This window comes from Hetaerina americana, unplaced genomic scaffold (assembly GCF_022747635.1).
Source record: "Hetaerina americana unplaced genomic scaffold, ioHetAmer1.1.p SCAF_3, whole genome shotgun sequence".
NCBI classification, from domain to species: Eukaryota; Metazoa; Arthropoda; class Insecta; order Odonata; family Calopterygidae; genus Hetaerina; species Hetaerina americana.
Window position 1 is genome coordinate 65,810,481 of NW_027286874.1, and position 23,585 is coordinate 65,834,065.

General features: G+C 40.8%; 1 protein-coding gene across 2 annotated transcripts in view; it reads left to right on the forward strand.

Annotated features, from left to right (window-relative positions):
- The window catches only part of LOC139690072 (uncharacterized), a 145,330-nt gene that overhangs the window by 61,460 nt on the left and 60,285 nt on the right, over positions 1 to 23,585 (forward strand). The window lies entirely within an intron of this gene.

Consider the following 23,585-nt stretch of genomic DNA (forward strand, 5'->3'; position numbering starts at 1 on the left):
TGTATCAGCGTTCAATTTCAGCACTGCAGTTACATTCCCACTTGAGCTCCCACGAAATATTGTTTATATTTACGTCGTGCCCATGTAAGATGGTTGCGAGACTTCGTCGATCTCTGGTGGAATTACAAAATTTATTTCTGTGGTATTGATACAATTTTTGAGTTTTGCCTTCCCACCGGTGTGCTTTTTCAATGAGCATCAATGATAGAGTTGCGCCATCCCCCCCCACAAGGTTCTTAAAATTACCTCGTTTTAATTACCCTATGACTTCTATTTTAATGATGCTGAAAGTAATTTGATTTGGAAATAAGAGTCTATGTTGGAGCAAAATTTCTGTAATAATATAAGGCACTGTTTCAGGCGTTCCTTGTTGGAAGGCTCTGTTGATGTTGCCTTGCAAACCATGGTCGTATAAAATAAAAATTCTAGTGGAATATGCAAAGTTAGTCTTCCCTCATTTACGTTTGTATCGTGATACGTTACTTGAACACAAAAATAATATTTCCTACGGCATGGATGCCTGTTAGTACCCAATGGGCACCAAAACATTGTCTGTCATAGGCGTAATTCGCCGGATTAACCCAACCAATGATTTTACGATTAGGAAGTCCGTGTGGATTTTTCCGCGAGGGTACACTTCTTCCCAATGCCATAAGAGAGTTACTATGATAATCTATAACATGGATGTAGAAAAATTCCCAAGTATGGAAAAGTTGGAAACATTTTTTGGGTCCACCAAATTTGGCAGGGCGTCTCTCCATTCAAATCGAAGGATCTCTAGTTGAGAACCACTCTTTGGGGATGGGGTTTTCCCGGGCAAAATTTCTCAAATATACTATAAGAGGGGTTCCAATGCAAGGCGATAAAAATTCAATCGATTTGTTTCGCGGTGCCCAGACCTTCACGTTTCTTCCCAAACTCACCACCTTCGTCCATCGTATACAACCATGAAGATGATGGATGAGTCGTATGTTGGAAAGTCGGCAGCAATGCCAAATGTAACCCGTCGGAAATCCGAAAAATAATTCTTGATGACTTCATGATGATAAATTTCTTCTGCAAATGATCTAATCAATAACTCTCAAAATATGCCTCGCGATATTATTAATTGGGTCCGAGGAAGTCGTTTTCTTTGACGTCTGCCGGATACGTCTACGTGTATCAAAATCGAAAAGGATCAATATTTTATTAAGGCTAGAATAAACGACTGCGAATTGTGGATATCTTAAATGTCTTTTATATTATCTTGCTTAATATTTGAGAATAATGCCCTCGTATCGGTCGATCTTTCACTAACGAAATCCTTAAGTAATTACAATTTGAGAAAATCAATTATTCACTATGTTTGCAAAAATTATCGTCGATAAACACTGTGACGAAGTATGTTTTTTTATAAAAAATCCATCTGTAGTGCTATGCTGTTGAGAAATCACCTTGTTAATCTCTCCTGTTATTTTTTAGAACATTCTGAGGAATTCAAAAAAACACACCGTCACTTTCAAAGTTAAGGCAGCGGGACTATTTATACAATAGCGGCTTGACCGATTAAGAGATGCGTTGTGTGCTTGGTGTTTACATTTTTCTTATTGAAGTTATTCGCACAGAGCCTACACAACAGAGCCAGTAGTACGTACTTAAATGGTTTTAATTCAAGGTACTGGGACAAATTTTTTCCTGACTGATTGACGGCGGCTGGAAAAACACCACGTGCCCTAAAGGTTTTCACTTGGTCTTTTTTTCATTCAAATAATTTATCATGTCTTGCTTCATCCAATATTTGTAACAGCTGCTTTCATCCCAAAATTTCGAGCACTAATCAAATAAGGTGGTTAACATAGAAGACTATTCAACATATCAAGAGGTATAACACTAAATAATCGGAGGTAATTTTACCTTTGCTATTATGACTGGCAATACATTTACTAAATCCTTTACACAACTCTTTTCCACTATACTAATCTAGGGTAAAGTTTTAGTTGTAACTGCACGAATGATTCAGCTTTCGTTAATTGCTAGAATTGACATTCCGTCGTAACTGGTAACAATCAATCTTGAATATATATTGCCGTTTATTGATGAGTCTTAAATGACCACTATTTAATATTATTGCGCTATCATTCTCGCTTTACTGTGATGAAAATTTCTACACAATGAGTTTTTACAACACTTTAAATTGCGTCAATGTTCTTGATGCTTTTAATATTAGATTAGGTATTGATCATAAAAATTTCTTGGCACAATAAAAGATAAAACAATATCAGCTCTATGTTCATGCCATAAAAAAATAAAAAATGACTGGGTTGGAGAAACAATAAATTCTTAATGAAAGGGCAGGTATAGCCATAAATATATTCTTTACGTATATGATCCACCTTATATTTTAAGGCATGATTGCGAAGGTCTCCACCAGGGAGGGTAGGCTCAGAGCTGCTCGTCTTTGAAAAAGACGAGCAGTATTCACAGTCGGTAATAATCTAATTTATTGAGTCGTCAACTAATATTTATCCAGCACAAATTTGAAAACTGAAATTTCAAAAACAAGACTGCTTCATGCATTGTTTGTGTTTTATAATTACTTTATTCTAAAATTTTACATTTATTTATTTTATATTCGTACAGAATTTTCATTGATGCCCATATATTTCAGAAAGATAAATATTCTAGTGTGCAAAATAACAACATCTTTTAAGCCCCTAGACTTAAACATTTATTAGGCCATTTTGCACGTGGGCGTTTATTCTCTTATTAGTCCTCATTATTACAAAGTCATCTAGCCTACTGGGGTATCTACTGATAAGTATTATTGATGCGTAACCCAATCTGTCTTTTATTTTAGCCTTGAAGTTATATTTTTTTTGTTTCATTCTAATCGAGTTGAATCGATTAGACTTAAACATTAAAATCCCATAATATACATTTGTGTCTGATTTCGTACATTGATAGAAATGTTTCCTTTTGTATCAATTCCGAATTAAGCCAAATTGCGTATCCTACAGGTAATTTAGGTTGATTGCATGGTGTTTAATTCAGTCGAAAGCAAATAGCTGCGAATTTTGATTGCATCGCTGGTTTTGAAGAGAAATTAGGCTGTTCCTATTTTTATGACATTGGCATAATGAAGCATCAGTTTCATCAGGTTTTTATTACCTCTAATTGAATATTTTATCCAATACGCAGAAATATATGCTCGAAATAGCTTTTAGTGGGATGAACCATTCTTGTATTTAAGGCCCAGCGAAGGGTTATTGGCATCGTTATAATGCATCTATTTGTAGTGCTCGCAGGAGTTGATTTTCACATCAGCTCCTCGATAAGTGTTGTATGTTGTTCTCGAAATGCCAGCTGCAAATCCGTCTCATTCCATTTTGCCCTATTTTACAATGATTTAGCTGCATTCTCTTCTCCTGGTATTCTACCGGTTAGGCTTGGTTTTGGATTGTCAAAGCCTAAATAATTATATAAAATTACAAACAGTTGACTCCCCTAACAAAAAAAACTACTTGAAATCGGACACTACAGCACGGTTTACAATTCCGCATAATTCTTTCTTCCCTAAATTCCATCCAAAATGCCTATCCAATTTCTTCCGCGTTTGCCTAACGTTCTCCCCTCTATCACAGTCTTCAACATCCTCTCGCATATAAAAACGCTCTGAATCCATATTTACTTCCTCCTTTTGCTTCCTCTTTCTTCCTAGTAACCTCTCTTCTCCCTCACCATACCGGGCACTTCCTCATTTATTTTCCTTTCTGTTTACTTCTCCTTTCCCATCCTTCTCCACACCCACATTTCGAAAGCCTCCTATCTCTGCCTACCATCTTGTTGCTATGACCTTGTTTCCGCACCGTACGAAACCATCCTCCATTTCAAAGATTTGACGAGCCTTTTCTTTACATCCCGAATCAACGTTTCTGTCATCGATTTCATCTTCCTCGTTGAAGCTTCTTTGCTTAATGCAATTCTTTGGTTTATATCCTTTCTAATTTTTACCATTTTTGTCCAAGCAACCTCCGAGATAGGTAAACTGTTTTACCGGTTCTAGTTTTTGCCCTCATATTTTAACGTTTAAATTTCTCTTTCTCAAAAGCCGCAAAACTTTATTTATATTTATTCTCATCCGATACCTATTGTACTGACCTCGGAATGCACTTAGCAGAGTTTGCCGACTGACAAACTATAGCATGATCATCCGCAAATCTAACTGATATTATGAATTCCTCGCCGATTTTTATTACTGCCTAAAAAGTTCTTCCCATGTCTCTTATACCAATTCCTCCACATATGCATTGAAGAGCACAGGTGACTCCTGTCTTACGCTTCTTCCTTACACTGCCTGTCCATCCGGACTTACCCTCGGCCACTCGCACCTTCGCAGTCTGTGACATGTCCAGGTTGAGGTTAAATCTCCTATTCCGCCATTCTCTGTACTCCCATTTTCTGCAATACAATGATTAATCCCACCCAGTTCACACTATTGAATGCCTCGAAATCTTCGAAACAATCTAATACATCCCGATTATATTCAATGTTCCTCTCTATTAGGGTTCTCATTCCTGTAATGGCGTACCTCCATCCTTCCCCAACCCAAGCTGAACATCTCCCAAATATTCGCTAGCTCTGCTCTCCATCCTCTTGTTAGTGATCCCATGGAAACTTAAGCTGCGTAGGAAATCAAGCTTACTGTTCCGCATTCATCACAAATTGCTGCATTTCCCTTCTTTGGCATAGGAACTAAATCCGATCTAACGACCTCCCAGCCAAAATCCCTCCGTCATAAATATTTGTAATTCGTCCATAAAAACTCTTCCTCCCATCCTTTCCTGAAGGTTTCTCGTACGGAGTTCGGATCGTTTTGACCTTATTTGATGTTAATTCCCTTAATGCTCTTTCTATCTCGGCATCGAGTGTGCCTATACCCAAGCTAAACCTCATCTATGTCATAGTCTCTATCTTTCTTGTATGACTAATTTTGCTGGCCTAATACCTTTACCATAAAATTCTGCCGTAAATTCCTTTCATCTTTCTTGGATTTTTTTGGTTCTGCTGATATTTTTCCTGGGTTATCTTGGATTGTTCTAACGGTTTCCCCCTTTGCTTCTTTTCAGCTCTTTCGCCTTTCTGTATAACGCATCAATTTCACCATTTCTCTGTCAGCTTTCCATATTCTCGCGCCGCGTCTTTTGCTATGCTTCTTTCGCCATATTAGTTTGCCGCCTAAGTATATTATTTGACTCTTTAAGATTCATTCTACTTAACTCAGTGTTTGAATTCTACTGTTTCCTTCTCTCGTCTTTATTTCCAATGTTATCCTCTGTAATCTATGGTTTTCTGGTTATTTTTTAAATATTATTTCCCTGTAGTTCCGTTTACGGCCTAGAAAATCCATTTTTGGTGATGTTTCCATATTTCCTCTATGATACTCAACTTCCGTTCCATTAACATGATTGTTTCCATAACCTACTGATATTCGTTTCTTATCTCGTTCCGGTTAATGCTTCTACATTCCATTTCTTAAACCGTCTTTCCTGCTGTGTAATTTTGAATCCCACGTTACACTTCAGTAATACTAAATCATAATCATAGTATATGCACATGCATACAAGCATGCTTAGGCAGCGTCATGACTCATTTTGTAGATTTATTTACGTACCATTGGAGGAATTACTTTCCTTCCAGTTGTAATTCGTTGTGACAACCGAGACCCAACACGTGGTCAGTATGTGCTAAAGTGACGAAGTCAAGCCGAGAATGGCATAGAGCTTCGAAATTAGAGGTAGAACTTCTTCGACCGAGAGGGATCGCGACCCCCTCGCGGTCGAAGAAGTTCGAGCGCGGTATTTGCATGTGATCGATGTTTCAAAGGACCGCGAGAAGGAAGTGGTTACACAACCAACGGCGACACGGCATGTGCGTATGTATTTACAGATGATATCTATGTCTATAACCTTTTTTCGAAAGGGAACTCAGAATCTCACCAGAAAATTCCCTACCTACCAATGAAATTGTCATTGGTATATATTACGTCATCATACGTCACTGGCAGTTGTGAGGAGTGCGATCTGTGACCGAAATCTTTACGAAAGAGAAAACTCGTTGGAGTGAGTGCCAATTCGGACGGCGCGTACCGTTCTCACGCATGGAATACAAACACCAATCGGATCATACGCCTTTCTGCGCACGACCCAAGACTGTTAAGCGTGAAGGTATTACATGCCGTTGGAAACCTTTCCTCACGCTTCTCTCTTTGTCGGGACGGCTACGTGCAGTACAGCGGAACTTAAAAAAGAGTCACGATGCCCTGGAGAACTGCACATGATACTTACCCACGTACGTATAGCTCCTTTCCATTGATCGAAGCCCTTTTTTTTATAAAGGTCAAATTCATGGATTTGTTTGGGCTCAACGAGCATCACAGATATACGAGGGTCATCCGGAAAGTAGTACCCGTTCGTGAAATAAAGACACAAAAGTAAATATTAACAAACATAAAAAATTTTATTTGAAAGAGGATACTTTAAACTACTTCTCAACATAATCTCCAAGCAAATTAAGGCATTTGTCATAACGAGTGACAAGTTTCTGAATTCCTGCTGCATAGTCCTTCGCCGCCAGCTCATTGAGATACGCGAGGGACCCATCTTGCACAAATTTTTGCATAATGCAGATGGTGTTTAACAATTTCATGAACAATTGTTCGAGAAACATTGGGAAAATGCTCACAGATGTCATCAATTGTGACGCGCCGATCGTTCCTCACGAATTCGTCAACTGAGCTCACCAGTTGGTCTGTAATGACAGACGGTCTCCCCGAACGCTCATCGTCGTGTGTGTTCCCCCTCCCCATGTTGAAGTTGCGACACCACCGCCGAACAGACGACTCGTCCATTACATTGTCTCCATACACCTCCTTTAATTGGCGATGAATATCACATGGGCGAACGTTTCTTGCATTGAGGAATTTAATCACTGCCCTCACTTCACAACTGGCGGCGTTCTCAATTTTTTTAAACATTGTAAACAATCACAGAAACAACACAGGCAATGCTAGCGTCACGCAACTTGGCTCAGAGAAGGCAGACAAGCCACTGAAGCTATCTGACCTCGTCCAGCGGCTACTCGCATCGTCAGCACTTCATGCGGCACGAACGGGTACTACTTTCCGGATGACCCTCGTGTGTGTGTATATATATATATATATATATATATATATATATATATATCTGTGATGCTTGAGCTTTTACTTACGGTAAAAATTCTGTTTCACAGTTGTGTGTAATTAATGCACCGGAAAATGCCATTGGCATTAATATACAGTTATTTTTCCATTCCAGATTATTAATAGAATGGGAATGCATACATTCGAAAATGCAGTGTAGGTGAAAATGAAACACTAAATTGTTTGTTCTTTCAATTTACTGGTGGCTTAAATTTATATTTATTTGAATCTTAAGTGTGTATGTACTAAATAATCATTGGTATGAAAGCATGCATGAAAAAAGTATCGCGCTCATAGCTCAAAATTTGTATCGAGAAATTACGCAATACAAAAAAATCAGGAAGTATGAAAGAAAAGAAATGATATCATTGAAACAAAAATAAATATTGTAATTGCAATTTAAGGTCTGATTGGCACTAAATATTGGTAATATGGTTACATCCCATAGAGCACAAGTTTGACCTGCCGTCATTTTTATCTCTTGCTGTCAGAAGATTACCTCATCTAAGGTCGCATAAACTCCGTTGGTCCTTTGAAGGTTGGCTTTTGACAATAATTGATTTACTAACAACAAATTAAATTTCTATCACAGCTATCTATCACATTTCTATCATTTGATCTATAGTATTATTTGTAAATTTATCACGTGGATTCCACTAATCCAAGAAAACACCAAAATTTAACTTTGGAGTTCGTATATTACATTTATATTGGTCATACAGGTCATAATTTAATTATTGTGCAATGTTTATGATATTCCAAGTTTTCTAGATGTAATTTCCAAATTTTCAATCATACAGCACGTAATATTTCCGTGAAAGTGTGTTAATACGAAGTAGTCATGTATATGAGAATGTTAAAAACCCCCTCCTGACAAAATATCACATTTCCAGATCATCCCTTCTCGAGCCGCGCGAGGTAGAATGCGTGACGAACACTTATACTTGAGATTCTGTTAGCCACCGCCAGGGGAAGTCGCGAGGTGTGATTCCAGGGCTGTAACCAAATTTAAATTTTTCTAAATTGTTAGTCACTAACAGAGATTTATCGTAATTCAAACGATGAAAATAAATTTTACAAACATTTTCACTTAAACCTAAGAACAAGTTTCAAATAGTATTGTAATCGTGAGAAAAGAGCTTCAAATAAAAGTTATAATAAAAATATTCCTAACCCTGTCTAACCTTTTGCCTTCCTGTGAGCCGATCAATTCATTATGTGGTAATTCCATTCCATTTTTTTTTAAAGAGACCCGGATCGACTCATCACCACCACGCCCTGGCGTTCCGCCAGCGGCGCTCTTAGCGCCGGCTCTAAGCGCTCATAACTCCAGCTGCAGAGAGCCTATTTAGGCGGAATGCGGCATGGTTTCCCCTTGTGGGAACCACAAAAGCTACATCTGCGGTCCGATCAACTAGCCCAAGTATTTTTAACGAAATCTATTGTCACGGGAAGTTTGCACTCGGTACATCTGCTCACTTGTTAGATCACTCGCCCGGAAAGTGAACTATCTGGGTTCAGATTCTGGATGAATTATATTTTTCCTTGAAATTCACTAATCCCTTGTGTTCGCCCATGTATATTTCCCTACCTGTTTTGCCATAATCATATGCTCAATGCATATTAAACTCCTAATGAATTTCTGGAGATATATATATATATATATATATATATATATATATATATATATATATATATATATTTATTCCGAAAAAGGTAAAGGCCACGTAATGTGAGGACTATAGGACAATTAGTTTGATATCCCACGCAGCTAAAGTTGTTCTCAGGATCATAAACAAAAGGATAGAGAGTAGGGCAAATGATTACTTGGGGGATAATCACTTTGGGTTTAGGAAGGGGAGAGGTACGCGTGATGCCATTGCAGTAATGAGATTATTAATCGAGAGGAATATAGAACACAACGAGGAGGTGTTTACCTGTTTCGTAGATTTCGAAAAAGCGTTTGATAGAGTGAATTGGGAAAAACTAATGAGTATTCTGCAGAAAATAGGAATAGATTGGAGGGAAAGGAGGCTAATCCGCAACCTGTACATGTCTCAGACTGCTCAGGTGCGGGTGGGGAACGGGGAGTCCGATTGGGTAGTGTTGGGAAGAGGTGTAAGGCAGGGTTGCCCATTATCACCGTTGCTGTTCAACCTGTATTTAGAAGAAATGATTAAAGGGGCATGGGAAGAACTGGAGGTAGGAATGAAATTGGGCGGGGAATTCGTAAAATCAGTTAGGTTTGCTGATGACCAAGCTTTAGTTTGTCAGTCAGCCAAGGGGCTGCAAGCATTGCTGAGTGAATTGGAAATTCAGTGCGACAGGTATGGGATGAGAATCAATATTAATAAAACAAAGGTTATGCGATTTTCTAGAATGAAAAAAGCTAAGCTGAACATTAAAATAGGAGGGAAAAAACTAGAGCAGGTGGAACAGTTTACGTATCTCAGTAGTGTTTTGGACCAACAGGGTCAAAGTTGTCGGGATGTAAGGAGAAGAATTGGGCTAGACAAAGAGGCTTTCACAAGGAGGAGGGAGTTGATGACGGGGACGTTGAGTAAGGATGTTAATAAAAGACTCGTAAAAACGTCGATATGGAGCGTAGCTATGTACGGCGCGGAAACGTGGTCATTGAAGCAGGAGGATAGACGTAGACTGGAGGCTTTTGAAATGTGGGTATGGAGAAGAATGGAGAAGGTGAAATGGACAGAGAAGAAAACAAACGAGGAAGTACTTGGTTTGGTGGGCGAAGAGAGGGGTTTGCTGGGAGCAATTCTATGGAGGCAGGAAAAGTGGCTGGAGGGGGTATTGACCGGCAGCGGGATGTTGAAGACTGTAATTGAGGGGAGAATGTTAGGCAAACGAGGAAAGGGAAGGAACAAGATAGGGATGTTGGACGGGATGAGGGAGGAAGAAAGTACTCAGAGCTGAAGAGGGACCTGATATAGAGTAGGATGAAGGAATGTGTGTTCTGTTAGGAGTAATAAAATATTTATATATATATACACATTCAAACACGAAATCCCGCCAAACGGCGAACAATATATAAAACCATAACCCCAGTAGCATCCAATGATACTAGGGTAAAAAATATCAATAAGAATTATATGTACTCCCTTGAGAGTTATATTTCGGTGACCCCTGGCACCTTCATCAGAGCACGTGCAGTTACTCTGATGGAGGTGGTCGGGTCCGCCGAAATACATACTATGTCTCCAGGGAGTACATATAAATTTTTACTAATCTTTTGAAAAATATTTTTACACTAGTATCTATGCATATATACGCGTGTACATTGGACATCTTTGAATGCCAAAAAGGTGAACTTTCTTCGAACAATTGCACTCTAAGCAATGATTAATGGAAAAAAGTTACAGCTCAGCAAAAGAAAGGTGTGCATTTTCGCGACGCTAAATTAAAAGATTATCAGCATTTCCTCAATGAGGCAATAGTGAACGGATCACGATAGGGGAGGCGGAGAGCACTGAAAGTGAACTCGGGGATGAGAGAGAAAAAGAACCCCACCGAAACTCTTACTTTTCTCATCATGGAAAGCGTGGGATTGATAGAGTGGTTTAGTTTCAATTTGTGGCGCAACTTGCGCATGAGGTATTAATATAGCGAATTTGAGGGTGCCGTATAAGCGGAAAACAAGGAAAGATATTCCCCATATTTAATTTGAATATTAACCCCTGGTCTCACGACAATAGAGCGTGTGCAATGCCAAAATTGACCCGGAAAAGAATGGCATGCGGTCAAAGTTTTGGAGAATAAGTTCCACCGCCTGCATTCCTAATCGCAGTAGTCACGGAATTAACAATTTGCATTTTTTATTATTTCAGTTCATACATTTAATTCCTAGTGACAAAATACCATGGAGATTCGGTATTTGTTCCCCCTCCCCAATTATTCGGTAAATACTCGGATACTTAGGAATATCAATGGGATATATGTATAAATCCCGATAAACTATTACGCACGTATTTCCTCCCAATTAGGTATTTTCAGCATTGCGAGGTTTACATTGAAAAATCATTTTCTTTGATCGACCAGATATCGAGGGATCCGAATTCATATCTCGGGCAACGCGAATGATTTTCGCATTGCCCGAGATAGTGTAAATTTCTTGAATTACGATGCGCATCCGTGCATGCAGTATACCGTGTTGAAGTAACTTCCACGGTGTTTTCCGGAGACCTTTGAATTCTCATCGTTATCAATCCTTTACTCGAGATTTGCACTGACCGCGTCAGTGTAAATCTCGAGTAAATAGATTAGTATAGGCGCTGGGAGGACGAGCGCTCTAGATGCGGACCTGATTAATCCTGAATATCGTGGAAAGATTTAGGTTTCTTATGAGTTTAAGGGAGTTGTGGAGGTTTTGGTTCGCCGCTGAGCACTATTCAAAAATTCGACTGAGTTAAACACCGTTTCAAGCCTTTCACTTCTTCACCTAGTCAGACCGGAAGGGAGTCTTGGTGGGGGCATTCTGTCCCGTGAGCTGCATATTGATGGGCATGTGTTGTCGGTCAGGGATACTCGGGGATTCCTTTCTTTGAGATCCGTAGATCCCTGTTGTTTCTCGATTTAATGCATATTGCGATAACAAATCATGAAACATTAAATTAAATTTCAGGCTTTGCATGGTTATCTGCATATAGTTATCAGGTTTCGTTAAATCAATGGTAACTTTGTAAAACGATTCCAACCAAACTTAAGAATATTCACGATTTAAATTATTATATCATCGTATACTTTTGTTTTAAACGTGCATAGTATTATTTTGATATGGTGTGAAGTATGCAAAAATATTATGTCTGTGGCACCAAATGAATTTGCGAGTTTCACGGTAAGTAAGGAAATGCCTTCACTTCACTCATTGTCGTGATGTGTACAATAGTAATTCCATTTAGATCGTTGTAGAGTAAATTAGATCCACTTTACTGCTTGATATAAATGCATTTGAAAACTCAGTGCTACTATCAACAAATAACAACATGAGATGTATTCCGCGCATAATGTCCAAGAAGATAAACAACTCTTGGACTCCTGCTGACATAGGTATATGTAGATTCTGAATTACGAACTGAATCTCAGATGGAGATCTCCCTCCATAGTTCCGACAGCTGATACTATATGTACCTACAAATTGGCAAGATTTATTGCATTTGTTCCATCGTCATTATAATTAGCAGCCCACGTATATTACGATAGTAGGTATTCGTGCATCCTTTTGAAAATAATAATAAATGCTCTGATATGATTATTTATCAAGTGTACACATGTCCGATTAATGGGCATGTACAAAAAAATGACAAATATCCGTAGGGGCTTGAGTTACTGACTTTTAAACCATCGGATTGGTATTGAGAAATTGATGAGAAAATCCCGGGAAGGACCAATAGGATCAGAAACCTGATATCAAAGCAGTGGCTTCATAATCTGGGGGTCTTCGCACAAAAGGGTTTGAAGGAAATCTAGTAGATGAATTTCTGGATACAATTATAAAGATATTGGTAAAAAATTTAACATGTTGCAGAGCTAGTTTAGAGAAAACCCGTCAGCATAAGAAAAAAATATGTTCTTGGAACGATATTTTGATATTTGAAGATGGTCACTACGTGTCTTAGTTTTATTCTCAATCATTCGCTTAGTTTTGCGGTCGGGTGTGACTTCCCTTTTGGAGTGCCCACAAATGAAAACTTCCTAAAGCGTTGTGGTGTGGATTATTGAGCAGAACTCTAGCATCCCCACGTCTTCCATAATTTCCCTCGCACGCGTCGTTTCATTCCAATTTCAACAATATTGGCGTCCCGACCGGCAACTTCTTCCTCGAAGATGCCAGCCAGCCTAGACGTGAACGAACTGAAGTAAACACTATCGGCGTCGACTTAGTGGATCGTCCCGGAACGGATGGACTCGGGTGGAAAAAAATCACACGTACGTACGTGTACACCAGTACGTAGTATCTCCCTCTCTCGGCCTCTCCGTCCGTCCTCCTGGCCGGAGGGGTCGAATTGACGTCGATTGAAGCGACTAGTCTCGCTGACTTCGCCTGGCCAATGAGGGTCAATTCGAGTCTCCTCTCATCATTTCTCTCCCCCACCCTGGCCTCCCACCTCCTCCCCTCGACCCGACTCCACCCCGCTCCTCTCCGAAACTCTCTCCCCCTCCCTCTCCACCCGGTCACCTCACGCCACCGCGCGCTCCTCCCACGCGATTCCCGACGTCTCTCTCTCGCCATCCGCGCCGACACCACCCGCCCGACCACCACCGAGCCTCCCTTTTTAAAGAGCCTTCGCCGCCGTCTTCCCCACTCCCTCCCTCCGCACTCATCCCTCCACGACCGTCGCTAATTGCGTGTCGCTGAGAGGATGGCACCATCACCCTACTTGCTCCTCGAATATTTCTTCCTTTCTCTCCACTCCCGACTCCCCCGGGCACCCTTCCCGGCGCCTGAGTCATGACGCGCGAGGCGCGAAGGACAACGACCCTGGGTTCTTGTTTATCTCTCACCGGGGCCCTCTTGTCAGACTCCTCCTCCAACCCCTCCCCCAACTCCTCCCTCCGAATAGTCGATTTGTAACGTGGGTGATACGCGGTCTGAGGTTTCATCATCGGTTCCCCGCGGACTGTTCATGGGGAGCAATTTATACGCAAGGTGAAATATTACGGAATCATTTTTTTCCACGCTCCCATTCAATTCCGGGTTTTTCTTCGACGAGAAATTTTGTAATGAGAAAATGTGTGGAAAAAATGATCACCGTGAAGTCTTTTCGCCCACTAATAAAATTTTCGACCACACCTATGGAAGATTACTCGTAAATCTGGAGAGGATGGTAAAGTTATGACCTGCTACATTCGCAAACGCGGGAATCATAGTCTATCTCGGGACTTGATTTAATCCCATAATCGTTTGTTGTCTCCTATCTTTAGACATATATCTTCTAGTTGCCCACTTACGAATATCCTATCTGGCCAAACTCTCCATCAAATCAACCTTCGGGCTGATTGCTACTTTTCTATTTTTTTAAATTGTCTGTCCTGCAATCTTTCTTTGGGTGTGACGCCTGGAAATTACTTCGTACATGAATCAAATTATCATATTTACATTAGTACATTTTTCGCATCTCCTATCCAGGAATTTATATTTCCTTTAATGAATTAGCTTCCCACGTGTGCACATTTTTCACGACGGGCTCTGTTTGAATGCCTGAGGAAGCAATTTTTGAAAAACCGTCTGAATGTGTGGAGATATCCTCTTAATTCGTCCGTGAATTCCGTCACGTTCATCGGCTGACTGAATGATGTTTTTTAACGTACGCAAAGAAGAATTTAATTCCTGGTTCCTTTCCAGGGAAATCGTTCCTTTGCCGCGAAAATGTCCATTATTGAGAGAAAGAGAGAGAGATTAGTACTCTCGTCTCGTACAAATTACTTTTTCTTCTCGAATCTCGGAATTTTCCACGAAGAGAAACATGCCAGGAGTCTGTCTGCCTTAGTCGGAAGATATGACTCCGTTTTAATAGTCGACCGTAGTTTCCCCGTAATTGTAATGGCATTCATTAACCAACGCGTGTTCTTCAATATTTAGCTAGGCTCATTCCGCGCTGCTTTGTCGTGGTTTATATTTTTTTATTTTTATATTTGGACTCAATCCTTTGGAGTACAGAAAGGAAAATTTAGTTGTCTCCGTCATCATGCTGCTCCCAGTAGTTACCCTGTCCTTGTCTTGTATTTCCACTAGTTACGGTGTTCAAAAGATCCTCAATACCATTGATTCGTTTCTGATTTGGTAGTTGCTCCATGAAAATAAAATTGAAATATATCTCCCATCTTCTTAAAAAGGTCTAGTTTTTTTGGGGGGGAATTGCATTCAATTTGAAACAGGTACCGGTGTAGTAAATTCAACGAGTGGTATTGGATACTCATCATATATTTACATTGCGTTATATCACCAGCAGTATGTGCAAGTTGTAATTCGCCTTGCTCGGCCATTTTATTCATATGCCATTTTTTTACCAAATTAGTGGAAATATGAAATGTGCCGGTATAGAAAATAATCTCACGGGCGCAACGATTGTCACGTTTTGGTAGAATGTCTCCCTCTCTGGGACGATCTCAGAGCAGTAAATAAGATTTCAGTTTTTTGACCACGTGAAATAATCGTTCTGGTTCTTCTTCTGCACTCCACGGTGTTGGCCAATTTCGTGTTCCTACTTCATTTATGGAGTTCCTCCCATTTTTTAACGATCGGCCAACTTCTTTTTTTCCTTCAAGTTTGTATTTTCTCATTAATTGGAGTAACCTAATGTCATCAATTTTTTTAGGCGTGGTCTTTCCGTGTATTCTTGCATTATTTCATCTTAATATAAATTTTTAGTCCTGTTATGTTTTGTTTCATATTTTAATACAAGTAGTTCGGCTGCATATTTTGGTCCTTCTCAAAAATCTCATCATGACCGATTGTATTTTTTTCATCATTGTTATAAACATAAACACTGCCGTTTGAATTATGATTCAAACAAAAATACACGGTGGGAAGTTCATTCCCATGAATTTTCGAGTAGGAACTATTGATCACACGTTGTCAAGTAACTGACTAACTTAAATTGAACCGTGTGGCACTGATACTGAAGTACCCCGTGGGACATTAGTGATGGTCCTTGATCCCATGTTTGACCGGTAACCGTGGGCTTGTATCCAAGCAGTCGAGCCGCCGGCATTTTGCGTGTGACTCCAACAAACTTTCGGCAGGAGAATAGGGATAACCAGTCAGCGAGCACAAATTAAACCCTCGTCCGACCAAGTACTTTTCCAGAGAAGAAGCCCTGGTGTGTATACGTTGAAAATAAAATCTTTACTGTCTCTTCGGCAGTAAAGAGGATTTTAATTGTTATTTGTATAATGGTAGTATCTAAACATTTACTCTATCTAACAGTACACATTTTGAAGTTATGTAATATTTTTTTTGTCCCACGATCGACTCAGCTGCGTACCTAACAGCTTAGCGTTGATGTCCTAAATGAAGATGTAAGGCTAAGGTTTTTAGGAGACGGGACGAAGAGAGTGCAACCTTCTAGCCGTTTCATTGCAGTGCACTTGGTTCTGAAAGCGTATTTTTCCCTCTTCCACGTGTCTGTTTATGCGGACTTCCCATTGCGAGAATTTCACCACACTCTTCCGCCGTGGTCATCAAGTAGTCGATCGTGTCACATACGTGTCGTTCGCGTCAGCAAGTCGCATCCCCCACCCCATCCCTCCCTCAGTAACGAACGAAATAAACCAACGCCTGCCTGGTGAATTGACGGTCAAAAAAAAAACAAAAAACCGAGACAACCGGTCTTCGCGATCACTCTGAATTAACAAGGCGACGTAATATCCCCGATATATCCTCCGACCTTCGCAGTTTCCCTTCTTCTCGCTCCATCTCCACGTAACACACCAACTAATGGCCATCTCCGCCTACTCTTAGCCGAGCACTTCTCCATTCCCGAGCAAATTGGCAAGGTGGCGCATTCGTGGTGTCCCTTCGCGTCGGTTTTGGGATCCCCACGTGAGACGGGCACTCTCGCGATAAGAACTCATCAAATCAAATCATCGTTTATATCGTCTTGTCGAGTAGGGGAACGGATTGGCCACCTGCTCGTGGTGGCCTGGTGTGCTCTGGTAGCCCTCCCCCCTTTGTGTGTTCATCAGGTGTGACGTGCCTCCCGGAATTCAGTCACCGTGCTAACCTTCATTTTTCTCAGTCCCCCCCCCCAATCTCGCGTCTCCTGCCGCGCGGACGCTAATGACCTTTACCGTTGTGACTCCCATGACGAGCCTAAGAATACCCTGTGATAATCTCTCGATGTACGCACTTTCGATCTTGCGGGCGGTCGCTCTTTCACACGCCTACAGCTAGCTGCACAATCCGAACTCAACGGAGGGTATGTTATGAAATTTCATCGGCCCCGGAAACGGGTCTCGTGAGCGTTGCTGTTAGTCTTCTCACATGGCTTATATCAATCGAAAAAAAGAGAAACGTACGTTTTCCCTGCTACTTTCGAGGAATGTTCGATCGTGGATGGCACGAGTATTTGTTGCTCGATGTTGATAATGGATTGTAAAAGATTCATGGCTTTAATCGGAGCCTCTCACAGTAATTTTAACGTTGTGAAAAATGAAAGTTATAGAAAGGGATGGAGGAAATCATTAAGTTATCGGTCAGAAATTCGGTTTTCGACTACATTTTTTGGGTGCCTATCACGAGTTTTCGCCACATCATTGGGAGTGTGCACTGTGTGTACTGTGATGTTAAATTTATTGTTCAAACGAATGATTTCATAGTTTCCTTCGTTGAAACTTCTCTTTACCGAAGAGAATAAGGCAGTTTCACGTAAACATTTTATGCCACGTCCATATACCGACGTCTCGAGAAAATTTGTGCAATAAGATCTAATGGTGGAATCGCCTTCTCATTATTACCCGTATAAATTTCTTATCACGCCGCTCTTTTGAAGCAATGATGTACCACTTCAAACTTAAATTTTTCGAATGAATCACATAGAGACCCAGAGTTTTTCGTTCTCTTAGAGATTCAGCCTTTGGAAATAAAAGGTCCGCGGTCGTAATCGAGTGATATTGTAAAATTTAATCACTGATTTGGTATTTGGAGCGATGGAACTATCTATGAACTTTCTAAGTGACTTAACGGGTAAACGAGAAGTCTCATAGGCGTCAATCCTTGTAGCAATGGATTCTTGGCTGCTACCGTGTCGTCTGTCAACCTCTCACACTCAACTCTTGTTTGTTGAATCTTCCGCAATGATCAGATCGGGATCAGGCGCAACGGAGCCAACTGAAAAGGAGGAAGCTACTGTGCCCGAAAACTTTTCATTTGGGAACGATGTTCGATGGAGAACTGACATTTGGTTTGAGTACTCCATCGTAAATAAGACCCATTAACAAAAAGAGGCTAATTTATTAATGCGTGATTGTATTTTTGTTGAGGTAAATTCAATCTATGCACGACTCCAAAGTGTTTTTAACGCTTCAGCGCAACCCTGTCCTCTTTCTCATCCGGAGCCAAGTCCACCGGTCGTCTGCGGGTTGATATAATTTTCGTCGAATCTGCCAGTCTATTTTGTTAAATATCGCCGCGCGGAATATAGTCCGAAATTTAGCGATTCTCCGTGATTTTTACTTCATTCATGTGTCAGTATTCAGTGGGTGCAAATATACATGCATGTATTTTATGTTATAACATTGTAAATGAAATCTCATATTCCATTATCTAAACATTTACATCACAAACCTGGAAATTCAATCAAACTTTAAAGGGATGAATGATGGTCGTATATTTCACATTCTGGGTCAGTGGCGGAATGAAAACTGGGCTATAATTTTATTTCATTTATCCCTCTACATGTTTCCGAGATTTTTATCATGGCGATACATGTTGGCGTTCGAGCTCAGGCTGCATGTACCTCACTTCTTTTTTTTTAAAGGAGTCACGATAAGAAAGGAAATGATTAATTTCTGATTGGGAGGGTAATAATACTATGGTAGGATATTCCTAAGGGTAGCGTAGGGTAGTGGCGTCGTTATAACGGTGAACTTTCCATCGGGACCTGAGGAAAGGGGAAGGATGATTCCATCCCGACCTTTTTCTTTCCTTTTACTCTTTTTCTCATTTGATTTCTCCTCCGCCTTCTCCCCATATTTTTTCCTTGACCCCAACGCCGGGAGGGCGGAGTGAGGTATGTGTGTACGTCAAGCATGTATGCCTGAGCTCGTAGCCAACTATTCTCTCTTGACTGAAAATCCGTGCCTTCGGATCCCTGTAATCTCATCATGTTACGTTGATCAACTGTCAACTGCTTACGTAAATGGCTTCGTTCAGTTTATTGGCCTCGTTGACCTGCGTAGGCGAATACTGCCAAGTTAATCACTCCGCAGCTAATCGTTATGCGTTCATAAAAGGACTCACGGCGCATGGAAGAAGAGCAGTTAATGTAATCGTGCATTAGAATATTTCTGCTGCTATTTTGTCTACCTCGTGCGGGTTAGTGTAACTTACTCCTAGTAGTGGAAACGTAACTTAGAAATTTCTTTCGAAGTTGTACCTATTAGTTAATTGCCTCTATTAGTGCTTAAGAATGCTCATAGCTATTTAGAACGCAGGATTTCTCTGGTGTTTACCTCCATTGGCATTAAATATGGTAAGATAGGAGTGTCAGAGAGCTAGAAATAAACGCAGCGCAGGGTTAACTTCAGCATTTGTGGAGGCCAATATTTCTGTACGGTTGTCATAGTCATTAGCTGCTCCCGCCGTTGTGTGCCACTTACCTTCAGATTACATGATAATAAAAATGAATTCACATCTTTATGTTATGCGTCTTCTTCATATAATTAATCGTTCAGCGCTTCCTTTAATGACGTTGTGCTCCTCTCCAGACTTCCTTTAGTGATGAATCCATCGTGTTTTCCCCAGAGGCGGGGCCCGATTTTTTTGAAGAAATATTCCATTTGGAAGCCCCTCGTCGAAATCCATGCTTTAAAGCGCTTTATAATTCGGTAATTGCGGCTCCCATTAAATTATTTCCCTTCCTTAAAAATATTTCATATTCCATTCAATTTTTCCAGGAGTACTTCATCGGCGTCAAGGTGTAGGGGGCAAGTTTTACGCCCATCTTCCTCTCCCGTCATCCGACACCGTCTTCTCTCTCGCTCTCTCCCAGAAGCCGACTACGATTTCTCTCCCTCTCCTCCTCAGGTGTGCACTAGTAATTGGAGGGGCGGGAGTCCATCATCATGCACCAGCGATCTAGAAGAGGAAAGAAGTCAATGGGTCTGTGGGGAAACATTGCTTTTGAACACGAATTTAAGAAAATTAGTCTGAGAAGAACAGTTATTCTCATGGGTTAGAGGGGAGATGGAAGCTACGGGTAAAATATGTCGAGGACGTTCCTATTAGCTGCGGATGCTGTGGTTACTGTTTGGTAACTCAAGTTGTTGTTGGTTTCAGTAAAAACAGCTGCAGTATATTCATGCAAAAATAAAAACACCCACTGCATGTTCCTAAGGCAGTGATCTTAGTTTTACTTAACAAAGCTGATGAACCTTAATAATGCACTTATTTAAACACGTTAACTACAGCCATCAGAGATATTAATGTATTCAGTTAACGAACATAAAAGATCAGCGACATCCAGATTTTAATAAATATTTCCTTACACTTTTTTTTACGAAAAACGATATATGTTGATGACTTTTTCTTACTAGTTATGTTATAGGACATAGGGACTTAGTTGCCCATAGATTTACTAGTGACCTTGTTGAATAATCGTTCTAAAATGAACCATTTATTATTTGGGTTTCACTTTTTCTGGAAAACTAGTTTAAATTGTTGCTTGATAAAATTTGGTTTGTTGGCTGGGTGCCGATTGACGCAATTTTCGCTGATACTCCACCTCAGGCAGCTCCATGATGATTCGTCGTCGCGGTTGAGAGATTAAGCCCAGGGGATCTCGGAAACTCACAAAAGAAAGTAGGCATTGGCGATCGTATTAGATTTTCGGGAAAAGGCCAACTCCGGAGCGAGAAAACCTCTCGCCATCATCTTTAAGTACCGAACGGGACTATCTCTCTCTCTCTTTGCCGCTACCATTCTCCCTCCCCGGCCGACTCACTCTATAATTCGATCTGCGGACGGGGCGATGCGACCTCGCTACAACTCGCAATACGTATGCGGTCTCTGGTTCTTTTCAACGGACCCTTTCATGTCATTCCATTCGCGTCCCTTACCGGTCTTGCGAGGAAGTAATTCAGTGAGTGTACAGGTATGTAAGTACCATGCGTCACCCTTTACGGGCCTAATTACTTAGTCCTTACATGACCCCTCATAACCCGCCTTTTCGTTTTTACAGTATTACGAAATTTAATATGAGTTTAGATTGGATCTGGTGTCGACTCTATATCGATACACGGAGAACAGGGAGGGACATGAGAACCAGGAGCGGATCCAGGAAATAATCTTTCAGTTGGAGAGACAGTTTTTAATGTTTAAGTGAGTGTGTGCTAGTGAGTGGATATTTTAAAATAAATTAATAGTTTTGACAAGAAATATTTGTTCTCACGTCATTGAATTAGTTTTACGATTTATTTAAATTTATTATTTTTTGGTTTGGATTGAAAATTCAGGCCAGGAGGAAGAAAATAGTTGTTTGGATACGTAAAATATTTTTAAACATTACCGAAAAAGTAAATGCAATGATTTTGATGACTCGCATCCACATTTCAGTGTTTTTGAAAACTGTTCGGAGTGTCTTTCGACAATCCTTCGATAGGAAAACTTCCCCTCATGGTGTCCGCTATATCCACCCTTTCATAAAACTCAAGCACGTAAAACGTTTCCTTCCACAGCGAAAATATATCGTGAAGTATACACAGTACTTTTATAATAATTTCGTTACCTATGAATTGTAATTTATGAGAATTGCCCCAAAAGGAAAGGATAGGCAAGTGCTCAAGGAAAAGGCCTCTAGATGAAATAGGAGGTGGATTAGACGATTTGTGCATTTCGCACAAATCGTCTAATCCACCTCCGCAAATGAAGGAGAGGAAGAAATCTAAATATTTTCAAAAAGGGTCGCGCGATTGGCTTCACCATAGGGAGTGAATATGTTTTGGGATTATTCCGAACGTTTCACTAACTTTTGTAGGTTGCGTAATAGCTGTGTAAGAGTAAGGCAACAGGTTTTAGGGACGAACAAAGGAAAAACATCGAATTGTTTTCCACCTCGGTGATAATCAACACGTCACGTGGACGTCGGGTTTTTTTTAACGGTATTGCAGATAATAATTACGAAACCCATCCCAGTTCTGTTTTCAAACCGCGGCTTGCCCATATGCCGCCCCGCAGTAAGACCCCTTTTTCCGGTCCCGGCCCGTGCCCAGCTCTGGTATCATGTCCTTCCACGTGTAGGCTTCTATCGTTCGACTTCCAGCTGTTCGGAACCCATTCCCCGCCCGCGAGATTTTACTCCTCCCCATCACCTCCCGGCGGGCACGCTGCACACCCGTGCAACTGACCGTCCCTCGCTCGCAGCTCGTAATAGTAGCCGGGGAGGAATGAAAGGATGGTGTGGGAGAGGGGAAAGGTTTCGGCGCCGTATAGTGGTGGGGCTTGTCCTCTGAGGCGGTGGCAGCAGCAGTGAATGGTGTACGGTGCTCGGGGGGATGGAGGGAGGACGGTAGTTGTAGGGGAGTGCAGGGAGTAGGTAAGGCAGGAGGGAGCGTCGGGGATAGAGGAAGCACGCAGTCAGTCAGTCTACCACCGCCACCTCAGGGCCCAGCTCACTCTTTCTCTAGTTTCTTTTTATTAACGCCTGCAGGAGGTGGTGGGTAAAGAGGGTGGTGAGAGGTGACTGGAGAGGGTGGAGGGGAACCTTAGGCTTCCGCGCCTTGGTGGATGTACTCGTATGTACGAAGCATGAAATATAGACAGGAGTTAATATTGTTTCTTTTGGTAAGTGAAAAAAGTTGTTGAGTTCCGGCAATCCTCGTTTTGACAGTTTCCGTTTCACTGTTGAAGTCGCTTTCTCGGCCCTATCGATCGTATCGTAATGTTATGTGCGATTTATACACTCCAATATGCTTTTAAATAGAACTGTTTTGTTAACCATCCACAATATCCACACGTGCAAGACCTCAGGAGTTAAAAAATCTCTTTCCTTTGAAGATAAATACCAAAGTTCTGAAGATATATATTTTTTCGTCTTGTTTTCATTTTCACTGTCGTCATTTCGTGTTATGTGTATAAAGATTGGCAAATTCTTAAAGTTGAATGGACGGATAATCAAAATTCAAAATCCAGGGATAAATTATAGTGGCTTTATGCGCTCCAACCATCATCATAACTTACGTTTGCCTTCATCACGGATTGGATCGTATACTTCTTCTATGCTAGCAAAAAAGATACGATATGATCACGATTTATTGGAAGTTTGTTTGGCATTCAATCCAGTTTTTTTTTTATTTTTCCATCAGAGGAATGAAACTTTTTCTATTTTTAGCTGTAGGTATACGAAACCTACTTCATTACAAGGTCCATTCATCATAATGTAATCGAGCCCAGAAAAATATATAGAACCTGAGATCCGTGAGAGAAGAGGTTCCCGGAAGCGAAAGACCTTCGAAGATCTCTAATGGTAAACAGAATAAAAAGAGCATCCGAAGGGAAGTTACAAGGTAAAGCATGGGTTAAACGTGAAGGAATACATGGAAAAATTCAACTCGCTGAATGTTGGCCTGTAAATTGTCCACATTATTTTTGAACGGTGACTATTTCCTCATCTCTTTCTTCACACTTTCTAACCAC